Here is a 14,522-nt window from a genome sequence, read left to right as displayed (position 1 = left end):
AACTCTTGTTATTAAATACAAAAAATTGAAATCGATAACATATTGGTGAAACAAATCATTTTCAAAAATTGGATAAAATTAAGTCATTTTGACACATATCAAAATTCCAATCTTAAAAACTACACAACATAAAATATTTAAATGAAAAAGAGAAAATGAAAATTGTGGATATATAACTGATTATAACTTAAAATTATTCCAAAATGACTTGTACAGTAATTAGAGCTAATATCGTGAAAGCTTTTCTTCAAAATTAACTTTTTAGTATGGCTAATAACAGGAACCAAAACGTGGACATCATGAAAGATTACAATATTGATACAAAAACATTTTGCCTTAAAAATGTAGATGGCTTACATGTTCAGAATAAATTTTCTTTTTTTGGTTATTCTAAAATCACAAAAAAGGTTTTATTATAAACACAAGAATTTTTTGAACAAAAAGTTCAAAATCTATGATTGGATACTCACAATTACATTCCCAGGATCGCATAAAACAAACTGAAAAGAAAGAAAAGAAAAATAGCAGTTACTCTAGTGAAAAAAAGAAAAATGTATATATTACAAAAAAACTTACTCCCTGCTTGGTAACAACATCAATACTTGCAAAATATGGTGAAGCAGTCTCCTTGTTCTAAACATAATAGAAGTAACGGTTGAAGTTCTCAAAAAAAAATTTCGAATATTTTTCTGATATTTTTCAAAAAAGAATCAAAAATAATTATTGTTAAGGCGACTCCAATGTTCTACGGGAGAAATCGATAGTAACTTACGGTCGGTTGGCAAAATAAAAATAATTTTGTTGAGAATGTATGGTTGGAACAACAACAAAAATAAAGAAATACACACTAACAACGGCGGTTAAAAAAAAAAAAAAATCAAAAAAATCGTTTGTAACCGTTTCAACTCGCTTGGTTGATTTGAAATTCATTTCGTAATCATTTCCAAATCATTTTGTATTCATTTCCCATTAGTTTTTCACAAAAATAAGAATTAATTCGTTTCATCTACGTTAAATTCGTTTCGGTTCAAATTGTTTTAAAATCGCTTAAATTGTCACACATGTTTATAAGACATTGTCAATTTCTAAAGAAATTTAACTATCAAATTATGTAAATAACTGCATTCTTCTTGCAGAAATAATAAAATTCTTCGCTAAAAACGAATATGTAACAGATTTTCTGTTACAAAACGTTTTAGCCGATATTATTTTTTTGTTTTCGTGAAAATTAGAGTCTGTCGAGCCTGTAGAACAACTAATGAAGTTGAAGTCGCCTAAAAGTTACAAAATGAGAAAAAATCTGTGTGTGCTCAAAATTTAAAATTCCTCTAATATATTTAACCTGTATGATAACTAAGGGGTAACTAGGGTAATAACTAGGGGTTCTGCAAAAACACTTTACCTCTGTGTTTAATAAAATATTCATGACTTATTAATTATTCACAAACATAACATTCCTTTAGCATGATTTTTGCAGTGCAAAATTTTTGAATTGCATTTTCTCGAAATAAAATTTTCCAACGTAACAGTACATAGTTTTGTTGAACACTCCCCTCTATTTTGTCGAAATTCTACGAAAATAAGTTTGTTGCGACAATTTATTTGGCTACAAAACTTTGCTTTTTTTAGCGCAAAAGTGAGAAAATATCGAGCTATTGATCCATCATATACTTAAAAATTGATAAATCAGTCATAAAACAGCTGTTGTAAAACAAAATATGCTATATTTTTTGAACCACGTTTTGTTTTGAGTAAAAAAAGCAAAGTTATTTAGAGCTGAATAAGATCTTTGCAACCATATGTTTTTCAAGGAACAAAAATTTTACTGAAGGGAGTGTTTGGTAAAATATACTAGAAAGGTGAATTTTTGTAAATAATTTTTTTTCTCCTTCTTGGATTTTTTTATGGAAATATTTTATCATCATTCTAGAGATAATTTATTTGGCTTTCAGAATATATATATATATATATATATATATATTTGTTACAGTTAATAAAGCAAGCAGAGAAGATATTTTAAATATACTGAGAATGTGTCTAAGGGGGTTACCGTATCCTTAATGGAAGTTGATGTCCTTTAAAAGGCATTCCAGGAATGCCTTTTTAGAGGACAATTGCATCGCGTAACTTGGTGAACTGGCGTATGTGATTGATCACATAAGCACCTATTTTTAAAATGAGAAGCCTGATTCATCACAACTATAAAATCTAACTAAAAAGAAATAACAAAAAAGTGACAAAGATACTCACTTTTCTCCAAAAAAGTTCTTTCATATCTCCATACGAATATCTCAACTCTTCTCCAATAGATATGACTTTGTCACACAAAACAAACAGGCAAAGATGCAAATGCCCATTATCATCATATATCGGTTTCATGCAACAGTTTTTGGCATTTTTGCTGTCATTAACGTATTTCCCAAACTGTGTGTTCTCAGTTGCATCAATGCTATTATAAATAATCTTAAAATTGCAGTATATTACCTAGAGTACTTTTCAAATTTCACAACTGACTTTTGTGACAATTTTCCGGAATATTTTATGAAAATCAAATTTTCCATTTTTCTCAAAAGAAAATATTTTTTGCCGGCATTTATTTGCAAAAATTATCCTGTGCTCTTTACAAAATTCGTAAATAAAGTTTCTTTCCAACAATCTTTACGCAAGTAACTGCTGTGGATATTAAAATAATCACAACATATATGTACAATTTGCTTACCAACTGTTATTATAAAAAAAAAAAAAGGAACCAGCTTCATCAGGATATGTAGATTGCAATTTTTCACCCTCAACTTTACTAATACAATTTCCAGCATACTCAAGAAGAAATTCACCATGTTGAAATGTTTTTGTAGCAAACACTCCAAAACCTTATAAAAAAAGTTGTATCATAATAATGTAAAACAGTTCACACCCTATTTGGAAGCATAATAGACGTATACCTATGTTGTCATTGATGAATAATTTCTGGAAACCACTTTGATCTGCTTTTTGTTTGCAATAATACTTTGAAATAGAACGTGGGTCTGTCTCACGCTTATTCTGCCGTCTCTAAAAATAAATACAAAAATGAACAAATAAAAATTGAAGTAAATGAAAAGTAGAATTTCACCCTTTGGCAGCCAGGTCACTTTTTTATTTTTTTCAAGAAACGTAGATGTACTTTAAAGAATCACAAATAAAATTCCTTTCATATAGTAAAAAATAATTTTACTAAATTAAATTTAAATTTCACAAAAATTTGAATAATTTTTATGTTACCTAAAATTTTTTAAAGGTTACCTCCCGCGAAAAATAAAGGTAACTGCATATACAAGTACTTGAAAGGCTGTCTAGGAATTTGAATATTTTTTTAAAAATTCTTGATTGGTTCTTTAGAATTTGGACTAAGAAGATTTACTAATTATGCATGATGACAAGCCATAGAGAGTTAAAAATGTTTCCTAGCCATTCACTTTGACGCGTTTTGAACATTTTTACATAAATTTTAACATTTAGTTATCATAATTATGCTCAATTCATACTCATGGCATCATAATTTTGCATAATTAGCACAACTTTTAAGACAAATATCTCAGAAACGGATAAAGATTTTTCAAAAAAATAAAAGGATTTCTAGAGAACTTTCAAAGATCTTTCATATGAGCTTAACTTAATTTTTTGCGGGAGGTAACCCTTGAGGTGGCAGTAACCGTTTTTTAGCTGTCCAAATAGCTGAATTATTTACTCAGTGTTTTATTTATACCATTTTATTTTACTATTTCCTAGAAATATAGGTCTTAATACATAAGAAAATGATTTTAACTTAACACTAAAATTGCTGAGTCAGCAGAAATTTCTTTTTAAAAATTATCAAAAACAAGAAAAACTTTTTACAATCTTGTTATTTTTCATCAGCTTCTGTTTTTAAATGAACCTCGGGTTAACCCTGTTAAAACAGTGTGCAGATTTTTTTTGTTCATTCTTATTTTTTTAACAATAGCCTTTAATCTTTTTTCAAAAGATTTTTTGTTAGCATCCCCTGGTGCATCAAACGCTGTTAAAAGAAAAATATCCTGAATAAAAAGATTTCCGCACACCGTATCATGGCTGCATGATTCACCAAGCATGTCTATAAATTTTAAAGTAAAACGAAAATGCTATTGAAAGTTACAGCTTGTGCAATGTAGCATAATGAAGATCATCTTAAATTTCTACATAATGCGCCATCTTTGTTGTTATTAACGTTTCTCTTTAATAATTACATCATTTCTTTCTGTACAATTTCGCAACCAGGTAGACTTAAACTATACTCGGCAAAACTAATTAATTATTCATGAATTTTATTTTAAAGAGGAATTTTTAAGGCTAAATATTTTTGGTGAAAGATAATAGTATTATAGCCATAAAATCGTGACAAGTGTGTTATAACAGAAAAAATTGGATATATATAGTCTGAAAATAACCTTACGTAACCAATTATGTAAAAAAATCCGATTTTTAAAAGGATTACTGCCACCTTAAAATAATGTTTTATTATTGTAATAACATATACAGTACCGCTTAAATGTACACAAGTTTTAGGATCTCATGTCTCATTTCTACATAAATATCTTTTATTCATTACCTCCTTTGTAGACTGCGTAATTGAAGAATTACGCAGTCTACAAAGAAGCGCTCCATTTTTTGCGTTTTTATTTCCATGTGATTTCTTTGAATAATATTACTCGCTACAGTTTTATTTAGGAGCTTGATTGTTCAGGCACATAAGGAATGAGTTCCTATTTTAGGCGAGTTATTATTCACTTGTCTAACACATTTTAGGACCGTGCCAAGGTGCATGCGCGCGATCGCGCACCTAATATGAGGCAGTCTGCAAAATCATTTCTATACATCTTAAATAACGAAACGTTGTGGTAAAAAAAAATAGTTAAGTGTGATTCACACTGGCAAATATTCACATTGCACTGGTAATTTTTTAGCGGGTGCTTTTTCTGGCTCTGGCATAGTTTTATTCAAAAAAGGGCCTGACATATTAGAAAAGTTAAATCATTGTGGGTATTAAATGTGTGTTTTTGTAAAATTACCTTCACACAAAAAATCATTGCTACCTCTTTTGTTTTGTCTTAAAATGTTTGTATGTTTTTTTGTGTCATAAAACAAACGAAACAAAGTACATTATATACTTCGTTATGCTAAACAAAAACAATATTAAGTGCTTTGTTTAAAGTAAAAAGTACAAACGAAGTCCATACAAACTTTTTTATAACATGATACAAAATGTTTTCTTGTCACTTAAAAAAAGGAATATGGCCACGTTAAAGCTTTGTAGAGACATTTTCTCGTCATTTTAAAAAGAAATACAACTTTCAAGCTTCATAGAGACGTTTTCTCATCACTTTAAAAAGAAATATGGCCACGTTAAATATATAATATATATATGTAAATATATGGTAGTATAAAGACAAAGCGATTTTATGCCAAATACAAGTCAAAATATAGTACGTTTATATTAAGCCTGTTAAGTATTACTTATAATTTATTAATTATAATCGAATAATTATTCTATTGAATTCTTCACCACCATCATTTGCATGGTGAAATTTAGCCCATAGTAGGATCAAGTACTTTTTTCTACAAGAAAAAAAACTTACTTTTGACATTGATGCAAACTTTTATTTATTGTCAATTTACCTAGTAACAAAGATTTAAATATGCTAAACATGGACCATAATATATTGTTCTGTTTCACATGAAAACCTATTACCATAATCAACTTTTTTTAACATATACATAGATATTTCAGGGTGTTTGTAGTTGCGGCAATCATGTCTTAGCTGAATAGAACCAACCACAATAATTTACAAAATGATTAATTAAATGTGTGAGTGGGTCAGGAATACATAGCGGGGTGCAACTTACCGAAAGAGATTCAGGAGAGTTTACTGTATTTAAAGAAACTCCAAATTTTGCAAGGAAAAGACTATACATTTGTTTAAAAAATTAAGCAAAACATATACCTTTTTATTGTAGTAAAACATCATTACTATAGCTGAGCATCCCACAATTAACCAAGTCAGAAAATCGAATAATTTATGACAACATTAATTTATCAATCAAAACAAGATTTGCTTAAATTCGACGGAAAACATAATTCAGATATACTGTGATAGTATTGTTCTGCCCAATCTTAGGAGACTGCCCAATATTTGGACATAAAAATGCCCAGTTCGTCAAAAGATTAGGCAGGAGACCATGGATGTGACACACAAGCTCTGTTGTTTGCAAGACCCTACAAACATTCTCAGGCACATTAAAAAAATATATTTGGGGTATGTACATCAAAAACGAATTTGCCAGTACTGTTGAATTGACCAGGCCAGATTTGGCTAAGACGGGGGCCGTTTCAAGATTGGGCAGAACAATATCATTGGGAAATTAGCAAGATAGTTTGATGATATTGTTTTCGAAAAAGCTGTATTTGATCTAATTTGATCAATAGACATATAGTTAAAATTGTAATACTATTCTCACTTCAAGGGAAGGTTATATTTTTTTGTGGTGAGTCAATAAATGTAAGCTTGCTGTATCAAGCTGGTTTGTACAAGCAATGACAGATGAGCATTAAGTGCACAAGAATATGTGCATTATTCTGTGCAAAAATTCAAATTTGGACCAGAAAACACACACACAAGATTCCAGTATTTTGTGCAATTCAAACAACCATATTTCAACCATGACAATATACAGTAGTAAAAGCTGTTGATGTGTGCAAACTGAAATTGAAAGCTATGACCTTGACCAAGAGAATAATAAGGCGTCAAATAAGAAAAACTGTTTTTACACTCAGCTATGCTAGCTAGCTATCACAGTGAAGTTAGTTTTAGTTAAATTCACAAGAAAATAAAAGAAAACAAAGAAAGTAAGAAACAGAAAATAAAAACACAAGAAACTTTGGCAGCTCAAAGCGCGAAGAACTTTCCCGCGTCCAATATATGACGTAATGTTGCTCAATACTGCTATGCTATTGGTCAACAGTTTTTGGTTGCCTTCATATAAAAATGGCGAACATAGTTACGCTAAATTCAGCGGTGCCTGGAGAAATTATGAAAAGGTATATGGTTACAAGTTTTGCCCTCGAAAAGAGATGGTCAGAGAATCTATATACTTTAAATTTTTAAGATTTTATTTCCTAGTTACGCCTGTGTATGTTAAGGGGTTTATAATCTTGGGTAATTAGATCATTTTAATTTGTTGTCTTACTTGTTCAGTTATTTTTGTTAATGTTTTTTAAATTTCTTATGGACTGAGCAAGTTGAATTTTGTAAACAAACTTTATGTGTTTTTTTTGTTTTTTTTTTTACGCTTTGACATAGTAAAAAAATTGCCTACATCCGTGCCTGGCGAGGTAGTACGACCTTTAAAAATGTAGGTTGTATAATTATAAATGAGACTGCATCAAATTTCTATTTTGCAGAAATAGGGCACACAATTTATTTGTAGTGTTGAAACGTCCAGATTAATTTCAATGTGCAATTGGATTTAGAATAAGTATATATACACCATTTTTCTACTTTGTAGAAACAGGGCACACAATTTATTTTTTGACTTAAAACATTACAGGTTATTTTGATTTGTGCAACTGTGGGCTGTTATATTGATTTTTCTATTTTTGCAGAAATGGGGCACACATATTTTTTGGACTTAAGGCCAAGATTCACACACGGAAAACGTTGCGCGGACCGGACCGGATCAAACAAAAACAAAGCTTTGCCCATGCACATTGTTAGCTCATTACGCAATCGAAACGGAAAATTGTGCAGTCCAAGAAGCTAGAAGACAGTTGAAATGTTTTTAACTTTTTTTCTGGTCCGCGGAGCGACTAGCATTTTTGACAAATAACAAGCTACAAAATATAGCCAAGTGACATCAAGAAACGACCGGCAGCAGCAAGCACATGTTTTTTATCCATATTATGTTGTTATTATTGTCGTAGCAACGTAGAAATTAATATTCGGTCTTTAACGTACTGGAACAGAACGGAACGAAACAGAACAGATTTTTACCGTTATCCGGTTCGGTCTGCGGAACGTTTTGCGTGTGTGGATACTGGACTTTAAACGTTACTGGTTATTTTGACTTTTGCAGATGCATTATAAATAAGGCTGTATCAATTTTTCTATTTTGCATTACTGAAGCATACGTATTCTATTTTTTGACTTAAAATGCTAGAGGTTGTTTTGATTTGATCAACTGTGTTACAAATCATATTGCATCGATGTTTCTATTTTGCAGAAATGGAGCACACATTGTATTTTTTAACTTAAACGTTACAGGTTATTTTGATTTGAACAACGGTGTTATAAATAAGGCTGTATCGATTTTCCTATTTTGTAGAAATGGGCCACACAATTTATTTTTTGACTTAAAACATTACAGCTTGTTTTGATTTGTGCAAGAATATATTGTTTTTTTTTTCTATTTTTGTAGAAACGGGGCACACAACATATTTTTTGACTTGTAACATTACAGGTTATTTTGATTTGTGCAAATGTGTTATAAATAGGCAGTATCAATTTTTCTGTTTTTACAGAAATGGGGCACACATTCTATTTTTTGTGTTGAATCGTTATAGATTAATTTCAATGTGCAACTGGATGAAGAATAAGAATACAACATTTTTCTATTTTGTAGAAATGGGGCACACAACATATTTTTTGACTTAAATGTTACAGGTTATTTTGAGTTGTTTAACTGCGTTATGAATAAAGGCTGTATCAATATATCTATTTTTTTCAGAAATGGGGCACACATTCTTTTTTGTGTTAAAACATACATCTTAATTTCAATGCGCACCTGGGTTTACAATAAGAATTATACGAGTATAGAACCAACATTGAGCAATTTAATTTTGTATTGACAATATATTTCGATCTTCTAAAATCATCTTCAGGTTTAAAATATATAAAAACAAGATTAAAATCCGTTATATAAAAAAATGTAAATTGCGTATCACTCCTTTCTACAGTAAAAAATTTTTATCAACAACCGAGTAAAAATTCAAATGTACAAGAGAAAAGAAAATTAAACAATTGACAAGTCTCCCATGAGACACTATCCGTATAAATCAAAATAATTAAAAATTTATTACTAAAGTATGGCTTTTGTATTCATTCTATGTGTTTAACTTAGGACGTATATCGTTAATAATCAAAGCTTCAAGAGTCTCTAGATGATGCATTGACTTCGTTGATGATGCTAAAATATCTAAAATTATATAAATAGAATGAAATAAAAAATATAAAAATAAAAGTATAAAAATAGAATAAGTAATAACTAAGTAAGTAAGATAAGTAAATATTATATAAATAGGATAAAAATGCACCATTTTTCTATTTTGCATAAATGGAGCATACATTCTATTTTTTGACTTGAAACATCAGTTTATTTTGATTTGTTCCACTGCGTTAAATAAGACTGCATTGATTTTTCTATTTTTACAGAAATGTGGCACACAGTTTATATTTTGACCTAAAGCATTGCAGGCTATTTTGATTTGTGCAACTGCGCTATAAATAAGGTTGATTCAATTTTTCTATTTTGCAGAAATAGGGCACACAACTTATTTTTTGACTTGAAACGTTACAGGGTATTTTGATTTGTGCAACCCTGTTGTGAATAAGCTGCATCTATTTTTATATTTTGCACAAATGGTGCACACAATTTATTTTTTGACTTATAAAACTTTACTGGTTATTATCTCTGTGCAACTCTGTTATGAATAGGGCTGCATCTTTTTTTTCTATTTAACAGAAATGGGGCACACAATTTATTTTTTGACTTTAAAACGTTGCTGGTTATTATCTCTGTGCAACTCTGTTATGAATAGGGCTGCATCTTTTTTTCCTATTTAGCAGAATTGGGGCACACAATTTATTTTTTGACTTACAAAACGTTGCTGGTTATTATCTCTGTGCAACTCTGTTATGAATAGGGCTGCACAATTTATTTTTTGACTTATAAAACGTTGCTGGTTATTATCTCTGCGCAACTCTGTTATGAATAGGGCTGCATCTTTTTTACCTATTTAACAGAAATGGGGCACACAATTTATTTTTTGAATTATAAAACGTCGCTGGTTAATATCTCTGTGCAACTCTGTTATGAATAGGGCTGCATCTTTCTTTTCTATTTAACAGAAATGGGGCACACAATTTATTTTTTGACTTATAAAACGTTACTGGTTATTATTTCTGTGCAACTCTGTTATGAATAGGGCTGCATCTTTTTTTCCTATTTAACAGAAATGGGGCACACAATTTATTTTTTGACTTATAAAACGTTGCTGGTTATTATCTCTGTGCAACTCTGTTATGAATAGGGCTGCATCTTTTTTTTCTATTTAACAGAAATGGGGCACACAATTTATTTTTTGACTTATAAAACGTTGCTGGTTATTATCTCTGTGCAACTCTGTTATGAATAGGGCTGCATCTTTTTTTCCTATTTAGCAGAAATGGGGCACACAATTTATTTTTTGACTTATAAAACGTTGCTGGTTATTATCTCTGTGCAACTCTGTTTGTGAATAGGGCTGCATCTTTTTTTCTTATTTAACAGAAATGGGGCACACAATTTATTCTTTGACTTATAAAACGTTGCTGGTTATTATTTCTGTGCAACTCTGTTATGAATAGGGCTGCACCTTTTTTTTTCTATTTAACAGAAATGGGGCACACAATTTATTTTTTGACTCATATAACGTTGCTGGTTAATATCTCTGTGCAACTCTGTTGTTATGAATAGGGCTGCATCTTTTTTTTCTATTTAACAGAAATGGGGCACACAATTTATTTTTTGACTTAGATAACGTTGCTGGTTATTATCTCTGTGCAACTCTGTTATGAATACGGCTGCATCTTTTTTTTCTATTAACAGAAATGGGGCACACAATTTATTTTTTGACTTATAAAACGTTACTGGTTATTATTTCTGTGCAACTCTGTTATGAAAGGGCTGCATCTTTTTTTCCTATTTAACAGAAATGGGGCACACAATTTATTTTTTGACTTATAAAACGTTGCTGGTTATTATCTCTGTGCAACTCTGTTATGAATAGGGCTGCATCTTTCTTTTCTATTTAACAGAAATGGGGCACACAATTTATTTTTTGACTTATAAAACGTTACTGGTTATTATCTCTGCGCAACTCTGTTATGAATAGGGCTGCATCTTTTTTTCCTATTTAAGAGAAATGGGGCACACAATTTATTCTTTGACTGATAAAACGTTCCTGGTTATTATTTCTCTGCAACTCTGTTATGAATAGGGCTGCATCTTTTTTTCTATTTAACAGAAATGGGGCACACAAGTTATTCTTTGACTTATAAAACGTTCCTGGTTATTATCTCTGTGCAACTCTCTTATGAATAGGGCTGCATCTTTTTTTTCTATTTAACAGAAATGGGGCACACAATTTATTTTTTGACTTATAAAACGTTACTGGTTATTATTTCTGTGCAACTCTGTTATGAATAGGGCTGCATCTTTTTTTTTCTATTTAACAGAAATGGGGCACACAATTTATTTTTTGACTTGTGCAACTCTGTTATGAATAGGGCTGCATCTTTTTTTCTATTTAACAGAAATGGGGCACGCAATTTATTCTTTGACTTATAAAACGTTGCTGGTTATTATTTCTGTGCAACTCTGTTATGAATAGGGCTGCACCTTTTTTTTTTCTATTTAACAGAAATGGGGCACACAATTTATTTTTTGACTTATATAACGTTGCTGGTTAATATCTCTGTGCAACTCTGTTGTTATGAATAGGGCTGCATCTTTTTTTTCTATTTAACAGAAATGGGGCACACAATTTATTTTTTGACTTAGATAACGTTGCTGGTTTTTATCTCTGCGCAACTCTGTTATGAATAGGGTTGCATCTTTTTTTCCTATTTAATAGAAATGGGGCACACAATTTATTTTTTGACTTATTTCTATTTTGCAGAAATAGTGCACACATTTTATTTTCAACGTTACAAGTTATTTTCATTATAAAATTCTGTTATAAGTATATGATATAAATGATAAAGCTTGCGCTATATCATTTATGCAAAATCTTTTACATTTGTTTAGCAATAAAGGATGTTACCATTTTAAATAAGCACCAAGCTCCGGTTTTTTTATTTTTCTATCCCATGCCTATTAAAAATAATTTTGCTTTAAGCTATCCTTACTGGTTTAAGTTCTATAAAAATGAAGCTTGTGGGTTTAAAACCAATACCATAGGAATCAACCGTGACTAAATTAACAAACAACTGTGCTTGTTTTGATCTCTGATTTTACACCTATATTAACAAAATTCTGCAACATTTGCAGTATATATTCAAGAAGGATTTTTATACTTTTTAGCTCCATTACAACGAAAAAAATTTGGATTTTAATATCTTCTAAAGACTACACTGAAGAAACTCCGCCGATCAAAGTACTGGAGAAAGATTTTTTTACGATAAAGATGTATATATTATAAGAACTAAAATAAAACGTAAACTGAAATATGATGTGATATATTTCCTGTCACTAGTTATATTCACGTATTTTTAAGAAACTATCCCCAAAAACCTCAAAATCTTTATAAAATTTTGAGAAAACCGCCAGCTTCAGCGTTTTAAACTGCAATTTACAGTCATCATAATTGTAAAAAACAAAACAGAACCAAGTTTTTTTTTATCAGTAAATAAATACACATATACTAAACAAAGTTTTATCTTAAAAATAACAAAATAAGTCGTTTTTGTTCTGCTAATAATGAAAGTCTCAACAAAAAGTAAATAGAGTGATAAAATTTAAGAAATGATTAAGAAAAATTCAGCCTATATTCAGGCATTTTGCTAAGAAAATTGAGACTCAGGTCAAAAACAAATACAAAATGGAAACGTGTACTGTCCGTGAAAAAATGAATACTAAATGTTGAGAAAAAAACAAATTTTATTGCTAAATTTTTGGTGGTGCTTCCATGTACCAACTTAGCAGATTAGATATGACTTAATTTTAAGCTGTTATGAGCATGTAAGGGGGATCGCGATCCAGCAGGACGTTTTACAGAGTTTACGACGACCCTGCTGAACACAGAATTTCTGTTATCGCTTGTACAGGTGAAAAAACCTTTTCTAATGTTTTTTATATCAATATGAGTATCTGAAGTTTGTTATATCCAGTTATGGTCGAGCGGCTATATGTTGCTAGATATTCGAAGAATTAAAAGACACAGATAACAACAAGTATCAACTAGCAAAATGTGCCTCTTCATAAGACTCTATATACTGGGGTGTTTATATACACTAAGGTCCGTGGTTATGTTAGTAGCTGACTATATACTATTGTGTAAATAGTGAGCGACCCATAACAACGTTGACAAATGACAGGTGGTTTCAGTAAAAACAGTCATTTTTGTTCGCACTATGAAATCAACATCGCTAGCTACAAACACCATGCGCAATCCCGTGCAATAATCTGCATATTCTTTATGTTTAGAGTTGCTGAAACATCTATTTAAAAAAAATTATATGCGGCTAGTGTAAAGAAAACTATTTAAATTTTGTTTCACATGCGCCGACATTTACCAGAAATCCCAACCTCGAATGTGACTGCACATAGTCACGACGCATTTTTCTCTTTGCGACCTGTGTCCTTTATGGCTTCACGAATGTGTTTTTAACGTCAGGATTTGACGCTAAGTCCTTAACAACATCTTTTTCCAGTATTTGAAATCTATGAATATGAGAAATTCACGCTAAGTCGTTACCAACATCTTTTACCAGTATTTGAAATCTATGAATAGGAGAATTTCACGTAACTAGTTAACTACCTGCAATCTTCGTCTAAAGTTTTTAAAACACCTACATTATGACCATACATCCAGTTGTTGTTTTCAGCATTATTGTCATAGTTGTTCACTGATTCATATATGGCGCAATTCTTGGTCCGTTGACTGGCTTAATTACATATAAGCACATTTGATTTGATGTTTACCATGTGTAGCTGCGTCTATAACACTTCTGTAGGGCTCTTTTGTATGTGTGAAGTTATTTTTTACCACAATGGCACTATAAATAATCAATTTTCTGGCATTTCAATTTATGGATATATTTGTGTTATATGAATGCTTTTCACAATTAAGGGAAACGATTTATATGTAAGATATGCATAAAAAGGGGACAAAAATTTTAAAAAATGATCTCAATGTCAGATCCTGTTTTTATTATTTATAACGATATATTATAACGTTATATCGGTAAATGACATAGTCCAAGTCAAATAATGAAGGAATTCTAGCTTTATCACCTTGAAAATTAATATATAAAATGTAAATTGATTTAAATGAATACCAAGTTAAAGCAGGTATATCAATGTCACATCAAACACTGAACTTACATGAGGGATTCATAGAATATATAAGACATTTTCAAAATTCATTGAAATTTTCTATTTATTTAAAAAAATCAAATGTCACCTTAAACTTAATTTACCACGCTCAACAA

General features: G+C 30.4%; 1 long non-coding RNA gene across 1 annotated transcript; it reads right to left on the bottom strand.

Annotated features, from left to right (window-relative positions):
- Positions 1-285: 285 nt before the first annotated feature.
- Positions 286-2,934, bottom strand: LOC130646242 (uncharacterized). The gene is made up of 2 exons (XR_008982767.1): positions 2,251-2,934; positions 286-633 (listed from the first exon to the last, which is right to left on the bottom strand). It is a non-coding gene; the product is annotated as an uncharacterized LOC130646242 (long non-coding RNA).
- Between the last annotated feature and the right edge of the window lie 11,588 nt (positions 2,935-14,522).

The sequence above is a fragment of the Hydractinia symbiolongicarpus genome, chromosome 5 (genome assembly GCF_029227915.1).
Source record: "Hydractinia symbiolongicarpus strain clone_291-10 chromosome 5, HSymV2.1, whole genome shotgun sequence".
NCBI classification, from domain to species: domain Eukaryota; kingdom Metazoa; phylum Cnidaria; class Hydrozoa; order Anthoathecata; family Hydractiniidae; genus Hydractinia; species Hydractinia symbiolongicarpus.
This window is presented reverse-complemented; position numbering and strand designations above follow the sequence as displayed.